An 18693-nucleotide genomic window follows, 5' to 3' on the forward strand; every position below is an offset into this window, starting at 1 on the left:
GAAGGCGGGCCGGCCAGCCGGAATGCCCTGGCCAGTTCTGCATCCACGGATCAAAAACTCTTCGCCTCTTGCCCCTGAGCAGCCAAGCCCAGGCTACCTAATTACTGCCAGTGGCCATGTGTCCCTGTCTTGTGCCGTCAAGCTCTCACCACTGCAGTAGGCAGGAGAGGGTGGAGGGAGACGCTCTCCTTGCCCGGGGAAAAGGGGTGGCTTAGCTGATTGTTGGCTCCCACTGCTTATGAAGGGGGCGCTAAGTCCCCCTTGCAGGGCTTGCCTACTGAAAAAAACCTTGATTGAGAAGAGAGTAACTGCCCATAACCCCAATTACCCAAGAATAATAAGCCTCAGCAGATGCCTTCAAGGTGTGGTGATATTTGTACCTGCTCAGCACTTTGCTCTTAACAGCCAGCTATTTACAGCCCTCCTGGCCCTGGTGGGGATCCAAATGCAGCTTAGCACAGTCTCATGTAACCATTTTCTTTTTTGTGAATATGGGCTTTGACCTTTAGAGAAGAGAAGTTCGTTCTCTGCTCACTGAAGGCGACAGGGAGATATCCACCTTGGCGCGCCTTTGTCAACATCCTCCAGCCTCCAGGCAGCAGCGGGGCCCCTCGTAGCCGTAAAATGGTGGCCTGGTTGAGACAGGGCTCATTCGTGCGGCCCATCCTCTTTGGGGTTGCCATCTCTTCTCTCCATTCAGATCTGCTGTTTCTATCCTCTCTCCCTCTTCACTGAGACCTCCCAGGACCTGAGCATTTACCTCCCGCCCAAGGTGGGCCATAGAATTCTAACCTCTCGGAGCTCTGTTTCAGTAGCTGGGGCTGATGGGAACACCCAAAAGGGCAGGCTCAGGGTAGGTCAACCATTTGCCTCTCTTGATGATGTTTTGGGTGTAAACAGAGGCATCTGGGAACCTGAGTGATTCACCCTCTCATTGCAGAATCTTCATTAAAATTACCTGGGGGAGGGGACTTAGAAATATAAGAAGTCACGTATCAAACAATCAAACTAGAAAACTCCAGGCTTAGGACCCAGAACTTAGCATTTTTTAACTTTCCCATGTGTTTCTAATGGACAGTCAGGGTTGAGACTAAGTGCCTAACCCCCAAACCGCAGTGGTGAGAATTTCACCTACCTGAGCCAAGTGGGAAGGAGGGGCTGGGGTAGCCAGCTCTCTCAGTCCATGGCCAAGATCCAGAGGCCTGGTAAGATACAGGGTGAGAGGAGGAAACTAGCGTTTATGAAACGTCTGTATGCGTCAGGTGCTGAGCCAGATGCTCTCCATATTTTCTTTCATTGAGTTCTTTCGTTGGAACTCAGAGGCAAGCATCGTTTTCTCAATGCAGAGATGAAAAGATGGCCCTGAAGATGCTTTGCCACTCCTCTCACAGAGGGGTGGCGCTGTTGCCCCCTCCCTGAGACCGAGTAGGTTATGCACCTGCTGTGTCCAGCAGACTATGGCAGAGGCAGGGCTGTACCGTTTCTTGTTGAAGAGCTGGCTCTTCAGAGATGTCAGCTTCTACTTCCCCCACCGCAGAATGCCACCTCTTTGGGAAGTCAGCAGCCGCAGCAGTTCCTGGGACAGCCGTGCAGCCACAGGGGAAGGCCACAGGCAGAGAGATGCCCGCCCCCCCCCCCAGCCTTTCCAGCTGTCCCAGCTGGGGTACCAAGCACCAAAGGAAGATGCCATCCCAACCTTCCAGCCCAGGCAAGCCTTCGGGTGACTCTAAATGAAGATCACCCTGTCGATCCCTAGCAATCCACAGAATCACAAGGGAGAATATTAAACTGCTATTAAACCACTCAGTTTAGGGGCGGTTTGTTACATAGCAAAGGATAATGAAAACACTCTGTTATACTCGTTGTACTAATAAAGAAAGTGAGGCCCCAATATGACTTTCCTGGAGCCACAAGATTATTAAGAGGTTAAACTGATATTGAAACTGGGATTTGTCTGCCTTTAAAGACTACTTTTCCCCCAAACCTTAACCCCATCACTCCACAGCCGTGTTAGACACCGAACCTACTGCTCAATTGAAATGGGAGAGAAAGCTTTAAACTGTTCCCTAACTGAAGCCATAAGCATTGTCTAACGCTCCGTCAAGCCCCACTGCCGCTGCTTCTGCACCTGCACATCCGGAAATCGTGCCCACCCCTGACCCTGGAGAACCTTCCAGAATCTGGAGCTGCCTATGGAGTTTATTCACTGCCTACCCATACATCAGCCGGAACCCCGTGGCTGAGGCATATATGTCAAGCTGCTGCTGCGTTAGCTTCTGCCTGCTGCTCTTAGGAGCAGCTCCTCTCAGAAATGTCATTACACTCTAATGAGCCGCTCGGAAGCATCAACTTTCCAGCCAGCCCAGCTGCTGCGAGAGCCTTTATGGCCTCACTGCAAAGATAAAAAACACCCAGAAAATTCCTGAAACTGATCTTGAACTTGACTAGGAGGCAATCTGCCTCTCTGCTCTTACCTGATTAAACTGCGAAGGTCACTTTCACAAGGAGGGCACAGCGATGGAATGCTTAAGACTGGCCTGGGATGGATGGGAGACGCCAACCAGGCAGGGGCCATGGGGCCAGAGCAGCCCGGGGTCTCAGCCTTGACCGTCCATCCCTGGGGCCGTCACAGGTGCTCCAATTCCCCGGGAGGGGTCAGCGGCCAGCTCATCTCCTTCCCTGCCGCAGGAGTCCCAGGCCCATGGGCACCTGAAGCTCCACAGGTAAAAAGAGCTGGAATGCCTCAACCAGAGCCCTCCCAAGAAGCAGCACCAGTGGTGTGTGTGCGTCTGTGTGTCTGTGTTCACGTGTATGTGAAGGTTTTATTATTAATATAAGGAACCGGCTCGCGGGAGCTGGCGAGTCGGGATTCCGTAGGCCAGGTCCAAGGTGGGAAGTTGCCCTGAGAGCGATGGCCAAGTCTCGAATGTGATGCCCTCAAGCTGGAAACAGGAAGGGGCGCAGGGTGAAGTCTCGAGGCACAATTCCGTCTTCCGAGGCCGGGGGGCCTCTGGTCCCCCTCTTAAGACCGCCCACCCCCCTTCCTGAGGGCGGTCTTCCATCAAGGTCAGCTGACGGCAGATGCTGATCCCATCTCTGAAACTCCCCACAGCAACCGCTAGGCTTGCGTTTGGACAAACGGCTGGACCCCTTGACCTGGCCGTGCTGACATGTAACACTCACCGTCACCAGGATCTCAGAGAGGCGGGTGCCCACCCTGCAGAACGTGCCAGGCTGTCACCCAGCAGCGTCTGACTGGAGAGGGGCAGCTGGGGTGTTCAGCTCGGTTTGGCCAAGGTGCCTCAGGCTCTCTGGGATGCTCGCCGCGCTGACCCACGTGGAGACGACGATGACAATAATAACCATCAGAAGAGCCACGTTTACTCAAGGCACTTACCTGTGCAGGTGCTCACTCCATTTAGCCCTCACCACCCCTAAGAGGGAAGTCCCAAAGCTTACCTGCGGCGAGCGCACTCCCTGAAGCCCCCAGCCGGGAGGGAGGAGCTGGGACCCCGAGCCAGCCCATTCCTGGCCAAGGGTACTCCATCTCCATGTGCCTACCTGTTCCGCTCGTGCCATTCTGAGGTTTGCAGGAGTCACAGGGGAGCTAGACCAGGAGCCCACTTCTTTTCACATTGTTTCTTGAGGTTGACAAAACTGTCTTCAAGGTTTTGAAGTCTATTTATCAAAGTGACAATTGGAAGCCCTTCCTTGGCACAGGTACAACTGATGAACTGGGACACCGTCACACTCTTACATGTAATTTTACTGATCTTTTCTGAGCTCAGCTGGCTACCGGGCTCTCTGCAGTGTGTGCATGCAGGGCACCCCAAATCACGCAGTGGGCACAACTTTAGAAATGTTTCCCCACAAATGGAGCAGGATGCATTTTTACATACGATTAAATACACTTGTGCGTAGAGAAGTGAGTTCTATCTCCATGTAAAATTATTTTATTATGTGCATATATTAGAAGATTAAGTAGTCAAATAACCAAATGCAGCAACAAGAACTTGCTGTGTTTTTTTTTCACATAATTTTGCTTATGATATGTTGATGAAACTCAAGTTCATTATTCCAGACAATATTGACCTACTTCGCTCCATTTAATGTAATCCAAACAGCACTTTCATACATTCTCATCACCATCAAAACAGTCCCGTCCTGGATTGATGGGTCTCTTGCATGAAAATCAACTTTCAGGACACCTGGGCAATCACCAGGGACTTCAATCCTCAGACCAAGAGCTCCCTTCTAGGGAGGCAAGGTCAATGCTACGGTCCCTGCCTGTGGCCACTTTATGTCTTGCTCTTTTCTCTAATTTTGGAAGTCCAGAGCAGCTGGGTTTGGGGGGCGTAAAGCACCAGAGAAGGTGGCCAAGAAACTCCATGGAGATGGGAGATGTTTACATGTACCCTGCCACCACGTGCCTCTTAGGCTCATGACCTCTGCAGCAGACCTGGACCCACAGGGTTGCCGAGGTGGCCAGCCTCCACCCCGACAGAGGAGCCGGGCTCACTCCAGCCACACTGGTCTTTGAACGTGACACCATCTTGCTGGCCTCTCGGCCCCACTCGAATGGGGCCCTCCTCCTGGAACCTGGCCTCCCGCCCTCCCACTGCAGACCCCTCCTAACCTTGCCCTGTCCTCAAGTCTCTGCTGGATGACGCGCTTGTGCAATGCCTTCCTGAGCAGGGGTTAGCTATTCTCCTCTGTGCCCCTGACACCCACCCTCTCAGCTCTTACCCCACCAGAGGGCCATTGCTTGTTGCACTCTCTTTTCCCAGTGGGACCCTGAGCTGAGTTTGGGTTTGCTGCTATACCCCACGTCTCGCATTGAGTCTGGCTCACTGCAGACAAGCAGCGAATATTTGCTCAATGAAATCATTTCAGAATGCAGAATCCTGGAATTTATGACCCAAAAGAGACTTTGGTTGTCCCAGTTCTCCCATGTCTTCAGCCAGTGAAAATCTAAACCCTTGAAGACAATATATACTCTTCTGTACATTATTACAAGAATTGATGAAATTGTGAAGCATGTCACCTACCATGAAAGGAAGGGAATACCCGGATATGCTCAGAAGTTACTTTAGCCCTCATTAAGAGGGTCAAAAATGTTAATGGCTTTCTGTCTAAATGAAGAACAGCTCTGTGTTGATTTGAAGCTGTGTGGACCCCAGAAAAGTATGTTCTTAAAGTCAATCCCTTCCCGTGGGTATGGACCCATTGCAGGTAGGGCCTTTTGGTGAGGAGGATCTTAAGTTAAGATGTGTGACCCATCTCACTCAGGGTACGTCTTAATCCTCTTACTGGATTAAGAGAATGAAATTCAGACAAATAAAAAGAAAACCACAGAAGCAAGAAGCTGAAAGCAATGAAACCCAGAAGGGAAGGGAGGGCCTTAGCAGACACCTTCATGAGTCTTGCCAGGTGACAGAAGAGTCCAGGGTCACTGGCAGCTGGTTTTCAGGGTTGAAGCGTCACCCGATGATGTCTTGATGTGAACATTTTTCTCAGCCTTAAAACTGTAAGCTTGTAAGTTAATGAATTCCCATTGTTATAGCCCACACATTTCATGGTATCTGCTTGAACAGCTTAGCAAACTAGAACAAGCTCCTAATCCATCGTCAAGCTATTCAGTCAGTTCTTCAATAAATGGGTATTAAGAATTAGCTGGGCACAAAGAAATCCATGCCTGAAAATCCATACTGAAAAGCAGAGATTATTAGAGACACAGTTTAAGGAACTCCCAGGTCAATGAGAGAACTTTGGTTTAATCAAGTAAGTCTGATGCAGGGTCAGCATGCTGGGAGGGAAGGCTGATGGGATTGACGGCACCCTGCACTTCTCTGTGAATGCAGAGAATTGGCCCTGCAGGGACCGTGCCCTCTTCCTCCCTTCCAAGTGACACGCACCCACCTGGTCATTGGAGACTTGCACAAACAGTCGCAGAATTTCAAGGCTCTCTGATTACTCTGCCACTTCCACCATGCTCCCATGTGGTGGGTGGAGACGTTGGGGTGGGGTCTCTATTCCCATAGTCCTATTTACTCCTCAGTAAAATGAGGAGCTTGGACCAAAGAAATACCCAAGGGCCTTTCCAGTTCTAACCTTCTGTTGACCTTGAGATGATTTAAAATGGCTGCTGGCTTGGCCATAGCCAAGGGTCTTGTTTTTATTTTTGTTTTTTCTGTGCTACTCAACATCTTAGTGCTGTTACAATCCCATTCATTTTCACAACACAGCTGTCCAAGAAAAAAGGGGTGGTTAATCATTTAAAAAGGTTCCATGTGGCTGTGACTTCACCACTGCGTACCTATGAGAGAATGGGAGTGGAAAGGGCAAAGAGCATCTCAGTATCCTGATGAAAATAGTTTTAACCTTGCAGAATTCCTGGAAGGACCTGGGAGAGCCACGAGTCCTTGGGCCAGTCTTTGAGAACCACAGCTCTGCACAATCACCAGGTATAAATATGTAAGCTCTGAAAAGACTCTAATATCAAACATACCTGAGCTTAAATTCCTGTTGTATCGTTTACTAGCTATATTACGTTGGTGAATTATTTAACTTTCTGACCCTCAGTCTCTTCATCTCTAAAATAGAGTGAAGAATCCCAACTTTTAAGGTTGTTACCAGAATCAGACATATTACAGGTTCAGTAACAGCACAGTGCTTGACTCATGACCGCTTTCCAATACACACTACCTCACCTGGGTGCTTTCCTCCACGTGCAAGGCTCTTCGTTAGGTAATTCCTAACCTCTTTCCACCGCACTGATCTCTGCCCTGAGAAGATGGGGTGATCTATCTGATGGGTAAATTTGGGGAGACAAAGCTGCGAATGCTCCTGGAAGAGTCCATTTCTCCTCCCCATCTCTAGCTTCCAAAGCAGGAGTCCGTGCCTGGTTAGACAAATCTGCTCAGCACAGTCAGTGCACGTGTGAGCTGACTGCCACCAGAAGCAGGGCTGGTGGTTTCACCTCCATCATATACTTGCTTTGCTGTTTCATTTCTCAACTTGCACAGAACCCAGAGGATAAGCGTATCTTCCATGGGACACTGGAAGATCCCAGCAGCCATTACTATTATTATTATTATTAAAAATAAGTTATTGTGGCGGTTAACACACAAGAAAATGTCTACATTAGAGACTTTTAGGTCTGTTTCCAATTGCACAAAAACATAAAATTTTAAAATGCTTTCATAATCTGGGCATTGTGCATTGGGCTCATGATTTTGGTTGGGCTATTTCTCTTTGTCTACCAAGGGAAAAAAAAAAGTAAACTCCCGGCGAAAACACAGATGTCTTTTTTGGGTACTTTCCTGCAACTGCAAAATCTCATGAATTTAATCACTCAGATGTCCAGGGGACAAGAGATTTGGCCCATAAACACGAATTCTGCAGGAGAATGTCGTAGAGAGCACCGCCCCATGGAGCCTGCTGCCAGTTCCATCAGAGGCTGATGAGGAAAGCAAGGGAAGATTCCTCGCCAGAAAATATACAAACGGGGCATACCACTGGAAGGCCAGCCAGGGTCAGTGGCATTTTATTTCTGGCTTTCCTGGAAGGAATAAGTTAAATATAATTATCTGGGATTTCAATAACCAATTTCCAAGACTGAAAAATCAATGTCAGTTAATTATTTCACCCAGCAACAGACATAACCATACCTAGAAAGAAATGAGTTCTCTTCTGTAAATGAGAAATTTGAGAATGGTTTGATTCTCAATAATTCTCTAACTCATTTTATGAAGTCGTTTTGTTCATTAAAGGCGCACCGGTGGTTCCAATAGCATGATCAAAAGGAAAGTGATCGTGGAAGCGTGCCTCAGTACCCTGCCCTGGAAAAGCCCTGGGGCTTAGGTTCTGGACTAAAAAGTCCCTGGAATGCCCTCACATTCTGACTGCCAGTGTTTTATAGGCCTCACGTCTGGAGCCATGGCCCTTTGCCTTCCCCTGCCTCTAAGAAGACATTAATTTGGTTTATGCCTTTGGATAGGGTTGCAAACTAATTTCTAATTCCGTTGTGGAGGTACTTGAAACCTCTTAGCCTAAGCAATTTTTCCCAAGGTTGCAGTTGTGCTGACCCTTGTCCCCCTGACCTGAGCATCTGCCCTGGGTTAGTCATCACTCAAAGCTGCATTGGCTCATTCAGGCCACAGGGTCCCAGTTGGGTCCCTGTGGCCAAGAACAGCTCAGAGCATTCTTGTTAGTAACTATCACCCGAACCTTTGCTGGGCTTAAATAATTAGATGCATTTAATGAAAGCGAGCCAATTAACTTCCAGTTTATGACCAAGAAATGATTTCTCCACATGGCCAGACTTTCCTGTGGGAACTGAGAAGACCAACGTTGCTTGGGTCTCAGGAAGAGGGAAACCAACTTGGTTTACGTATAGAGGAGCTTTCTGTGCACCTTACGTACCACCCCCTCCACATCACTAAACTTAAACCAGCCTAGAACTGCCTGGCCATCCCGACTCCCAAAAAGCATTCCACAATTTGCATGTTTCAGGAATGATTTCCTGCACAAAATCCTTCCCCAAGTTCACCTGAGAAGAGAGAAGTCATTTGGATATGGTCAGTGTGTTCTCCAGCTCTCCATGGATAATGAGGAAGCCAATGATCATTGATCTGGACCACAGATTCCTGAAGCTGATAGAGGCAGAGAAGGCAAGCCCAGAACAGCCCAAGATGCTGTTGTCATAGTTTACTACTCTCTCCTGCAGACTTTCCTGAGGCTTTGTGACTGCTCTGTCTCCAGGTCACCTTCTCAAGAACATTGCTCTTACTTGGTTAATAGATGGCCACAGTTAAATGCATTAATTAGACTTGGTCAGAGTTTCCCAAGTTCCCAGATGATCCCTGGGGACAGCAAATGCAACCATGCTCCAGGATAATCTCTCTCTGAGGGTGGAAGCATATGGCCTAATGATGGGCTGGGGAGACTTGGGTGCTGAATCCCATGCCTTACAGACTTCAGATTCTGGCTCAGGTTGGTTGCAGCAGCAAAAGGCAGTGTGGCCATCAGACCATCTCCCCAGAAATGCTCAGCTCTCCTCTCAGTCTCTACAGAACCGTGGGGCAGCTGGTCCAGGTGTACTCCAAGACGTCTTCCAACCCTGGTTTTAGCCTACCTGATGTCACCTGCTGTTCACTTGACAGTCGTGGGCCAGGAATGGTTCTGGATGAGGGGACTAAAGAGATGGAAAAGGCACAGTCTTCTTTAGAAAATAAGGGGTGGATCAAGACAGGCACCCAAATAACCCTGAAACACGGTGGGCAGAGGTACGTGCCAGGAGAGAAGAGGAGAGGAAGATGCAGAAGAAGGGGGGATTTGGGAGCACAGAGATTCAGTGCAGGCTTCAAGAAGAGCTGCTACTTGTGAAGGACTTTGAGGGATGTAGGGTAGGAAATTCAAGCAGAGAGGGAGAAGTAAGATGAGTGGGGTATAAAGGAGCAAGGCAGTGGTTTGTAGTGATCTAAGGGTGAGTGAGAGAGGAAGGAAACAAATGTAAGGGAGACACAGGAGCTGAAATCAGCATCTTTGTGACTGAGTGGATATGATAGTTTGAGAAGGGAATGGGGCTTGTAAGTGGAGATGTCTATTCAAAAATTATATAAACAGGTCTGGAGCTCAGAAGGGCTGCTGGACTAGAGATACAGCATTGGAAGTCAACACGGAAGGCGTGGGCAGATTAGGAGAAGCATTCTGAGAAGACAGAGGACAGCCAGAGAGGTAGCAGAGATGAGCATGGGAGTTGACTGATATCTGTCTTCCCTGACAGATTATTCCTCCAAGAGATCAAGGAGCATACCTGCTTGAGCTAAATTGTCCATCACAGTGCTTGGTCCACAGAAGTCGCTCAGTGGAGTTCAGAGTTGAGTGCCTAAGAGAAAGACCTCATGACATGTAAACAAACTGAAAGGTGAAGTGGGATCCAGTAATTTCTTCAGGGGCTCATCACAAAAACTTACCTAGTGGTCGGCTAGTTTCCATTTTATGGATTCTTCAAAGTGTGCATGTATATTGACCAAAGGTTGTACTCTGCTTCAAGGAAAGAACGAAGCACTGAACTGGCAAGCCCCCTTCCTCTCACCAGCTTGGCTGCGGGCATGGTTCACCACTGAGCATGACCAGGGGGAGGAAGAAGGAAAGGCCGTGGGCCCAATCTGTGTGCTGGAGCAGAGCAGGCCCCCCGCTGAAGACAAAGATATGCCCAAAGACCTTCCCAGCCTGCAATGAAGTCTAATATTCCAAACGCCACATTTTCTTTTCTTTATTCACACATAACATTTCTTAATAAAAACACAAATTCCCACAAGAAACATTCACCCTGTTTTTAAGCCTCTCATCCATCATTTATACCTTAATGAGAATATAAAGTCGAGGAGAAAACATTAAGAGCAGGAAGCAGCCTAGGAAGGCACTGAGCTTCTTGTAGAAGGAAGAAAGAGTCATCAGCTAAGGAAAAAAACAAACTACACAGAAACTAGACTACTGAAGAGCCAGACCCCAACTTTACACATTTTTTCCCTGAGAATTTTGGTAGGAAACCCTGTTTAAAGAATTTTCAAATGCTAAATACATACAGTGTTAGGTGTCTGATGCCTGACCAGCAAGCCTGGACTCAGATTTTCCTGCTAATGCCATGGTGGAGACCATCCAACATAATTTAGGATCCTGTTTGGATTTTTCCTGAGCTCTAAACAGTAATTGAATCCCCAGATACTTAGCAGAATCTGACCACACACGGTGAAATTATTTCTTGGTCATAAACTGAAAAGTTAATTGGCTTCATTTCTTTAAATAGGTTCAATTATTTAAGTAAGAATGAATCTCCCAGAGGTACTTACAAGTCAGAGATATCTCCAGGAGATGTAAGTTTAAAGCACACTACAAAGGGCCTTTGCAAACTGCCACCAAGGAGATTGCAGATTGGGAAGGGATTTATTTGTGCTCATAAAATATAAAAACTGCCCTCAGTGGCATGATTAGGCTTGATACAATCCGCTTATTAAAAATTAATACAGCTGAACAACGACGCCCACACCTACCGCTGATGGAAGTTCAGTATTGTTGAGAAAAGTAGGGGGTAAAGAGTTTCTGAGTAGGGAGTTAGGTAGAGAGCCCACTGCCTCCTCCACCTCTCACTGAAGCAGCTAAACCACCTACCTGGGGCCATCTTCGCCTCCACTTGCTGTCGTGACATCCTTGCCCATCGGCAGGGACCACTCTTGGGATCTAAATGAAAGGCTAATTTCTAAAGCTCACAGAGGAAACACAGAATCATGACTGGGGCTTCCTTCTATACAACAGACATCTGTGGGCTTAGTTCAAACACCTCTTCCTCCAGCTTTGGCCCTGACTCTGCATATTAATCATTCCCAGAATAAAGTGTCTGTAATTAGCCGTGAATCTGACCCAACCTCCAGCCCTCTTCCCGTCGCCTTAATAAAAGTCGCTTCTACTTGCCTTGACCCTGTAGTGTGAGCCTGTCATGCCCTCACACATATCCTCTAGTACATGTGAATTACCTTCTCAAAGGACATGCTTCGAGGCAGAGTTGAATCATTAACCCTGACCCAGAATTTCAGTAAAGCAAAGATATTTAAAACGCGGGGTTAGATGGGTTAATTGGGAGCTGATATCTATCTTTTCCTGAAAGCAAATGAAGACAATCTAGGAGATCAAGGAACTAATGGTCAGACACAGACTTTACACTATGGGGGGTCCCCACCTTGCAAGTTGGAGATGCATACCCCACCATCAGTTTACTGCAGAGTCTTGCTCTGAATAAGAAAGATGAGAAATCAGATTTATTTTTCATTAAAAAATTTATTGAAGTGTATCATTCATCCATGAACATACAAAAACAATGTGTTAATGTCCTAAATGATATTGTGGAGACAGATGCTGGACTTTGTGTATCCTGCCATAACCCACTGAATGGACTGTGGGGGAATGTAAACTACAATGTAAACTCTTTTCCAAGTGGTGCAGCAGTGCTCCAGCATGTATTCACCAAGTGCAATGAATGTGCCTCAGTGATGAAAGGGGATGTTGATGCGGAAGGAGTGGGATGAGGGGAGATGGGGGTTATGTAAGAGCCTCTTATATTTTTTAATGTAAAATTTAAAATAAATAAATAAACAAATAAAGAGATTGTGGGAAAAACAAACAAAACACAAAAAAACAAAAACCAGAAGTGCATGCTACTTATACACTTTTAGGAAAGGGTGGTATCCACTCCCAGAAAGGAAACGCTGTGTAGCTGTGGAGCTGTCCAAAGGCCTTAGTGCTGAAATTCTTCAGCTTGAGAGAACACCAGGCTACATGTAGAGTTACCAAAAGGAGTTCTACATGTTCTTTCTCCAGGCTCTATGAGAAAAGGTCAAAGCACCCATTTTAACCTTTTACCATTCATACTGTGATTCACTGTTTGCCTAACAACTCCTCATATTAATATACAAGTCTAGGATATTCGTGTATAGAAAAGCACCAGGTGATATCTTATAGACTGATGTATTTGCCAGTTTTTAAATGAACTAAGTGGTAGAAAAATCATTAATACTTAATTTTCTCATCAGAAGGCCCCTCCCCTCTCTGAGCTGTGTGTGGAAAGCTTTTCCTTCCTTCAGCCTCATTCCTTACCGTGGAAATCCTCTCCCCAAACAATGCTGGGATGAGATCGTCATTTCACCCTTTATGCAACATGTCTATATGCTCCTTAACTTTTCAGAAAATTGTTTGAGGTTAAAAGCTCAAACAGCTAGTATAAATATGGAATGAATTAAATCTATCTATGCTGAAGTCTTTTCAGAATTAACTTACAAAATGTTTGCCAGTAAAATTATTAACATGTAACTCTGCAGATAATGAATCAGTTTAAGGTTATTTAATTACTGGCAGAATTACAATATTTACACTAAAGTCTCTCTTTTGCGCAGCTCTAGTCTCATGAATTATAAGTTCCTAGAGGGTTTTCAAATCTAGCCCCTCTGGATATTTCATTTGGATGATTATTATCAGCTGAAATGGTGAAAATTGTTTAACAAATGAAGTCATTGGTTCTTGATTGGATGAGTATCCTTAGAACCTGTGGCTATACTGATAGGGCAAGTTGATCCATCATCCTATGTGCTATGTGACTGAGATGAATCAGAGCAAGTCTTAAAATCTCAGCACCTGGCTCCCTTCCTACAGAGGATACCTTAGGGTGTGGTACAATCAGCCATCTCCCAGTTCTTCATGGAACTGGTAAGAGCTCTCTGGGGAACTGGGCCCTCTGAGGAGCTTTGAGCCCTTGCTGGGATCACAGGATAGCCTGGTTGAATGACCTCTGTGGGAGAGATAGCAGGTTGGTAGGCTTGGATAGATGCCTATCTTTTGAGTTACTGCTGAGAGTGAACACTCCTCCAAGTCTCCAAGTTTTTCCCAAACAAGTTCTACTTTCCTGCAGGAAATCCAGCCAAGATTTAGGGCCATTTCCCTAGAGCAAAGGCCTTCATGATGTGATCTATCAAAGAGATGATTTGCACCAAACATGGCAGCCCCTGACTACTGGACCCTTTGAGAATGCTTCTTCTACATCTGTATTAACAATAACTGACTTTTAATGATACAGCCAGAGAGAAAAATGCTATCAGTGGCAGGTGTGATATCGGGAAGAGGCAGAGGCTCTAAAGAGGTCTTTAGCCAGGAGCTGGATCTGCTTTTCCTGATTGGAGCAGATCTATGAGCTAAATGAAACTAAGACAGCCAAATGTCACAGGTTTAAATGAGTGGTGACTTCACGGTGACCTCCCTTGAGCCCCTGTGGCTTGTCAAGTCTGAACTAGCCACAGTGGGGGGTGTCAGGAAGTGAGGGGCACAGTTCTGAGACTCTGGAGCTTATTGATTGTGGAAACAAAATTTGTATGCAAAGAAGGATATAATACAGAATAACTGGGAGCAAAATTAAAAGGGTTCAGAGAAATGTGTCCTGTGAGGCCCTCCTTCCATGATGACATAAGAAGACTCTCAAGGACCCTGATATAAGGAATTTGTCCCCTTGGACACAATGTGGGGAGGAAGCCTGGTATTTTTGGGAAAAAGTTCTGCTGGGAGCTCAGAGCCTCAGGTTCCAGTCTTAAGTGAACCATGTGGGAAGAAGAGTCCTCAGCCATGGAATGGTTACTCTAAAACTTCTGGGCCTATGTGGCTTGTACAAGTTTATCCTTCAGTGGGTCAAATGCCCTTTGAATTCTCTTTAGATCCTGCCAGTTAGATGAAGGCATACCTTAAAACACACACACAAAATAATCCCAATTATTAACTTTCCAAGGTCTTCCCAGACCTTTTTCTCTTTAGTCCTCCTCCTCTCTTCTGGAGCTGGGCAGTGAGGATTCCCTCTAAGGCAGGCTTCTTCACAGGAGGTAGAGAATGCATGCTGCCTTAAGAGAAGCCCTTGTGATTTGGACTCATGCAGCCTTCCCTGGCTCCCTGGCTAGCATGGAAGTGAAAATAAGGAGATACTGCTGTAGGTGAGGCCAGAGCCTTCAGGAACCTTGGAGGCTTGCAACCAAGAAGTAAAGTCCTTTGTTCTCTCCTGGCTTGGATACAGCCAACCTTAGACCTCACCTCTGGATCTCCACCATGGCCAGATGATGAGGCCAGAGCAGCAGCCAGCCTGCCCACCTCACCCAGCCATCTGCCTCTGGCACCACCTCTGTCTCCATTTCCACCAGACCACCGGCTGTTCCAGGGTCTCTGAGACAAGGGAAGCAAGAGGGAAACCTATGAAATGGGATGGTAAATTTTTAAAATACAGCCTCCTATCCCCAAAAGGCAGATGGTGGGATTTCAAAATCTAACTCAAAATGCTGAGATTTGAAACAGTTAATTTTGCCCAGGAAGGTCTCTAGCTACTCATGCTCAGAAACAAGGAAGCCAATTTCCTGCTTGAGGGAATTGGTAAATGGTCTCTGGGGTCAGTAGGGGACTCCTCTTGGGTGGGCAAGGTCACTCTGCTGGTGATGAACAGAAGTGACAAGCTTGAGATCTCCAGAGGTCTGGAAAGTGCCCAGAAACAGATGCTGGGATATTGGGGACAGCAGGGAAATGCAATAATTAAAGCAGCATCCAATGAAGGATGGGGGAGGGGGGATTGATGGTTTTAATACCACTACCCGCCCTCTCATTTTTAATAACAACGTTGCCTTTGCAATATTAGATCCGTTAATTCTCACCACCATTCCATTTGCCTTTGTTTTCACACGCTTGTGCTGTAATTTTCTATTTAATTAGTTGCAGTTCTGTTAGATGGCAACAGGTCCTGGTTTATCTTTGCAGCTAATACTGCTAATTGTTTATCCAGTCTTCAGTAATATCTCATTAACTTTATAGGCTATCGTTTCCACATCATCTACAGAATTAATTTTCTGCAAATCTAGAGATATTGGTTCTTGTGAACATTTTCTTGCAGAAAGAAAACAAACCAAACATAAAAAAAGAAAGAAAAAACACCCGGCAAAGTTGAAGAAGGTAGTTGTCATTTTCTGCTGCTATGTCCCTCAAGGAAATACTATCCGAAAATGATCTTTCCTCTAATTTTTTAAAAAAGAAGCCACCTTAGCAATTCATCATTTTTATAACAACCATTATCCATAAAGCATTTATGAATGCACAGCTAAAAGACGGGCTGTGCATGCAAACTATTTGGAGGCAACACACTATGAGTCCTTCATTTACTTCTCTTAATATAATGAAGTTATTATCCAGATGATTTTTGTGGCATCCATCTTATTTTCTCAGAACGCTTAGTAATCCCCTCCTGCCCTTCCTGCTTTAGAGAACTGGAAATTTAGAGGAAAGCGGTGCGTGATTTAGCTCTCATCCTCCAGAGCCACACGAAGAGCTTGATACTCGGTTCTGCTCCTCTCTCCGACTCTTCCCCCTCGAAAGGACGACGGTGCCAACTCTGACTTTCAGCACACATTGCTTCCCCTGCCCCAGAGCTGGCACCTGGGGTTCCAGCCTGGTCCCTGGTGTTTAAGACAAAAATACTTTATACCCTCTTGCCCATCCTCTCACACTCTTGGAAGGTGTGGATTGAATGTTTCCTGTTTACTGAGTTGCAGAAAGCGTTAAATGACCTCAGTTCTTTGTTACAACCCAAGAGCTTTAGTTAATATAAAGTGGCTACAGAAGGAACCTGCGTGGTCTCATGGCCCTATCTCCTCACCCCCGCTGCCCCGTTCCCTGAGAGCTATGCTTAACCTTCGCCTCCTAATTCTGCAGGTGGCAGAGGTTGTCTCTTCTGTTTGAAGGAAGAAGTGGCCCTCTCCCCCATCCTGGCTGCCCACCAGGGGTACACTTTTTAGTGGCCACTGTATAGTTCCTACACACTTGGGGAGCTGCTACTCATCCTCTGGCTGGACAGGGCAGTGGTTAGCAGAAAGCTAGCCGAAAGCCAGGGAGAATGGCTCAACTTAGCCAGGACAGTGAGATGCTATGGCTTTGGCTGCTGAAAGGGCATCAGAGAGTCAGGACAAGCGTGGTCCTGCTCTGACAGGGAAAAACCATGTAGCAAGGGGACCTTGAGTGAGAAGGTTATACGTCAGTTGGACAGAAGAGAGGATTCCAGGGTAGATATGGAATCATTCAGCTTGAGCACAGGTAGAGAGGCCAAGTCCAAAGAGCATTCACAGGCACTCAGCAGAGAGCTGCATCCGGTGGACTCTGCCTCGGTTATCCTGTAAAAGCCCAGTGCCTTCATCTGCATTTTACTGAGTTACACCCCGCTTCAGGAATATAAGAAAGGGATGAAAGAAAAGTGCATCTATTCCTGAACACGCCCACATTGCTTAGGTTTCAGGACACTTGTGGGATCATAGATATGCACAGCATCCCCCTTCTAAGTGTGAGGAACCCCAGAGGGCCACGGAATTGGCAGGAGCCTGCTAGATGCTTTGGAAACAATCAGACAAGACATTCATGGTGTAGCAATCAGTGACCCACAGAGGAAGGTGAATGGCCTGATAAATCAACACTTGGTCCTTGGTTTTTTTATTGTCTTTGGAAACCACAAGAGCAATTCAATTCTACAAATATTTTTAAGTATTGACTGTAATCCAACAAAATCTACATCCTGGGTGCTTTCAGATGAAAGTGGCAGAATCCCAACACAAAGTAGTTTAAGCTAAAAGATTTATTGGCTCCTGTCGCTGGGACGCGTAGCATAGGATCAAGGGTGGAGCTGGCCTCAAGGATTTGACTGTGGCCAGGCGGCCAGGTCTTTTTAAGTTTTATATACATTTTCTCACTACCTTCTCTCATGCTCTCTTGCTTTCTGTCCTGCTGTAGAACAATGACACCTGTGGAGAGAGGAGGGAGGAAGGGGCACCATCAATGTCCTGTCAATTCACTGTCCAAAATAAAGAGATGTCCTCTTCTCTTTGGATGATGAACTGGAAGAAATGAGCCTGTTTGAACAGGTTCACTCTGGCTCTGGGTTATTGTAGATTGAAGGGGATGAGGTCCACGGGGGAAGCCAGTAAATGGTCAAGTCAGAGGTGATGGCACCCGGGACTCAGCTGATGAGCAGTGGAGGTGCGAGTGGGGTCACAGTCAACATGTGTTTTCAAGATAGAGACAATAGAATTTACAGTCAGGTCCGATGTAGGACGGGGAAGAAAGAGGAGTCATGGACCACCTCATGGTCTTTTGACCCAAGGACCTAGAGGCATGGCATTTTCAGGGACAGGAAGATGAACAATTGAAGGAGGGACAGGTTGAATTTGGGATATCCATTATATATCCAAGTGGAGATGTGCAGAAGGCAGTTGGATATGTGAGTCTGGAGTTCAAGAGTGTGGTCAGATCATGCCTTTCTCCAACTTAACAGTCTTTGTCGATTCTCATTGGAAAGGGAGTGTAGCATAAGATCTAGGGATACCATTTTTGGTGTCAAACCACCAGAATTCATGTTGCTCATTTGTAGAATGGGGTAATAATGATAAAAAACATTCTTCATAAGGTATGGGGAGAACTTAGACATATGATGTGTTCATAACAGTTAGCTGATTTCTTGGCACCAGATAAATTCTCAGTAAATGACAGAAATTATTTTTATTATTATTATTGTTGCTACTATTACTACTACTATTAAACACATTTTGATATGTTTAAATATCTACTCAATATTAAAAACATACTGGGATGACGAAGCAGAAAATATGCATAGATGGTCTGGAGTTACCATTGAGTAGACTGCTGGCTCATTGTTCTCAAACCTGACCCCAGAGCATCAGCAGCAACCTGGGGTCTAAGTGAAGGCTGTCACAGTGGCTGAGACTACTGCATTTTTATGGAAAGAATGAGTTCCTGGAAAATAAAATGTTGCTGGGAGAGATTTGCAAAGGTCCACCTAAGGTGTGTTTCCAACTACTGCCCCCATGTCCTCACCCTTCTTTCCTAGCACACCCCCAAAATGCTTCCAGCCTCCACACCCCAAAAGGACATCTCACAAGTTCACCAATGAGCTGTGATGTTGACAGAGCCAAGTGACGGGCCAATGGCCTGCTGGCCAAACTCTTGGCAGTTTTCCATAGAAAAGCTTTATTTTTCTTTATTTTCAGTTTTCCTTCTTCAAATCTATTTGCCCCAGACTTTCACTATTGCTCTAAAACCTCTATAGATACAGTTGATATA

Source organism: Dasypus novemcinctus, chromosome 9, assembly GCF_030445035.2.
Source record: "Dasypus novemcinctus isolate mDasNov1 chromosome 9, mDasNov1.1.hap2, whole genome shotgun sequence".
Lineage (NCBI taxonomy): Eukaryota > Metazoa > Chordata > Mammalia > Cingulata > Dasypodidae > Dasypus > Dasypus novemcinctus.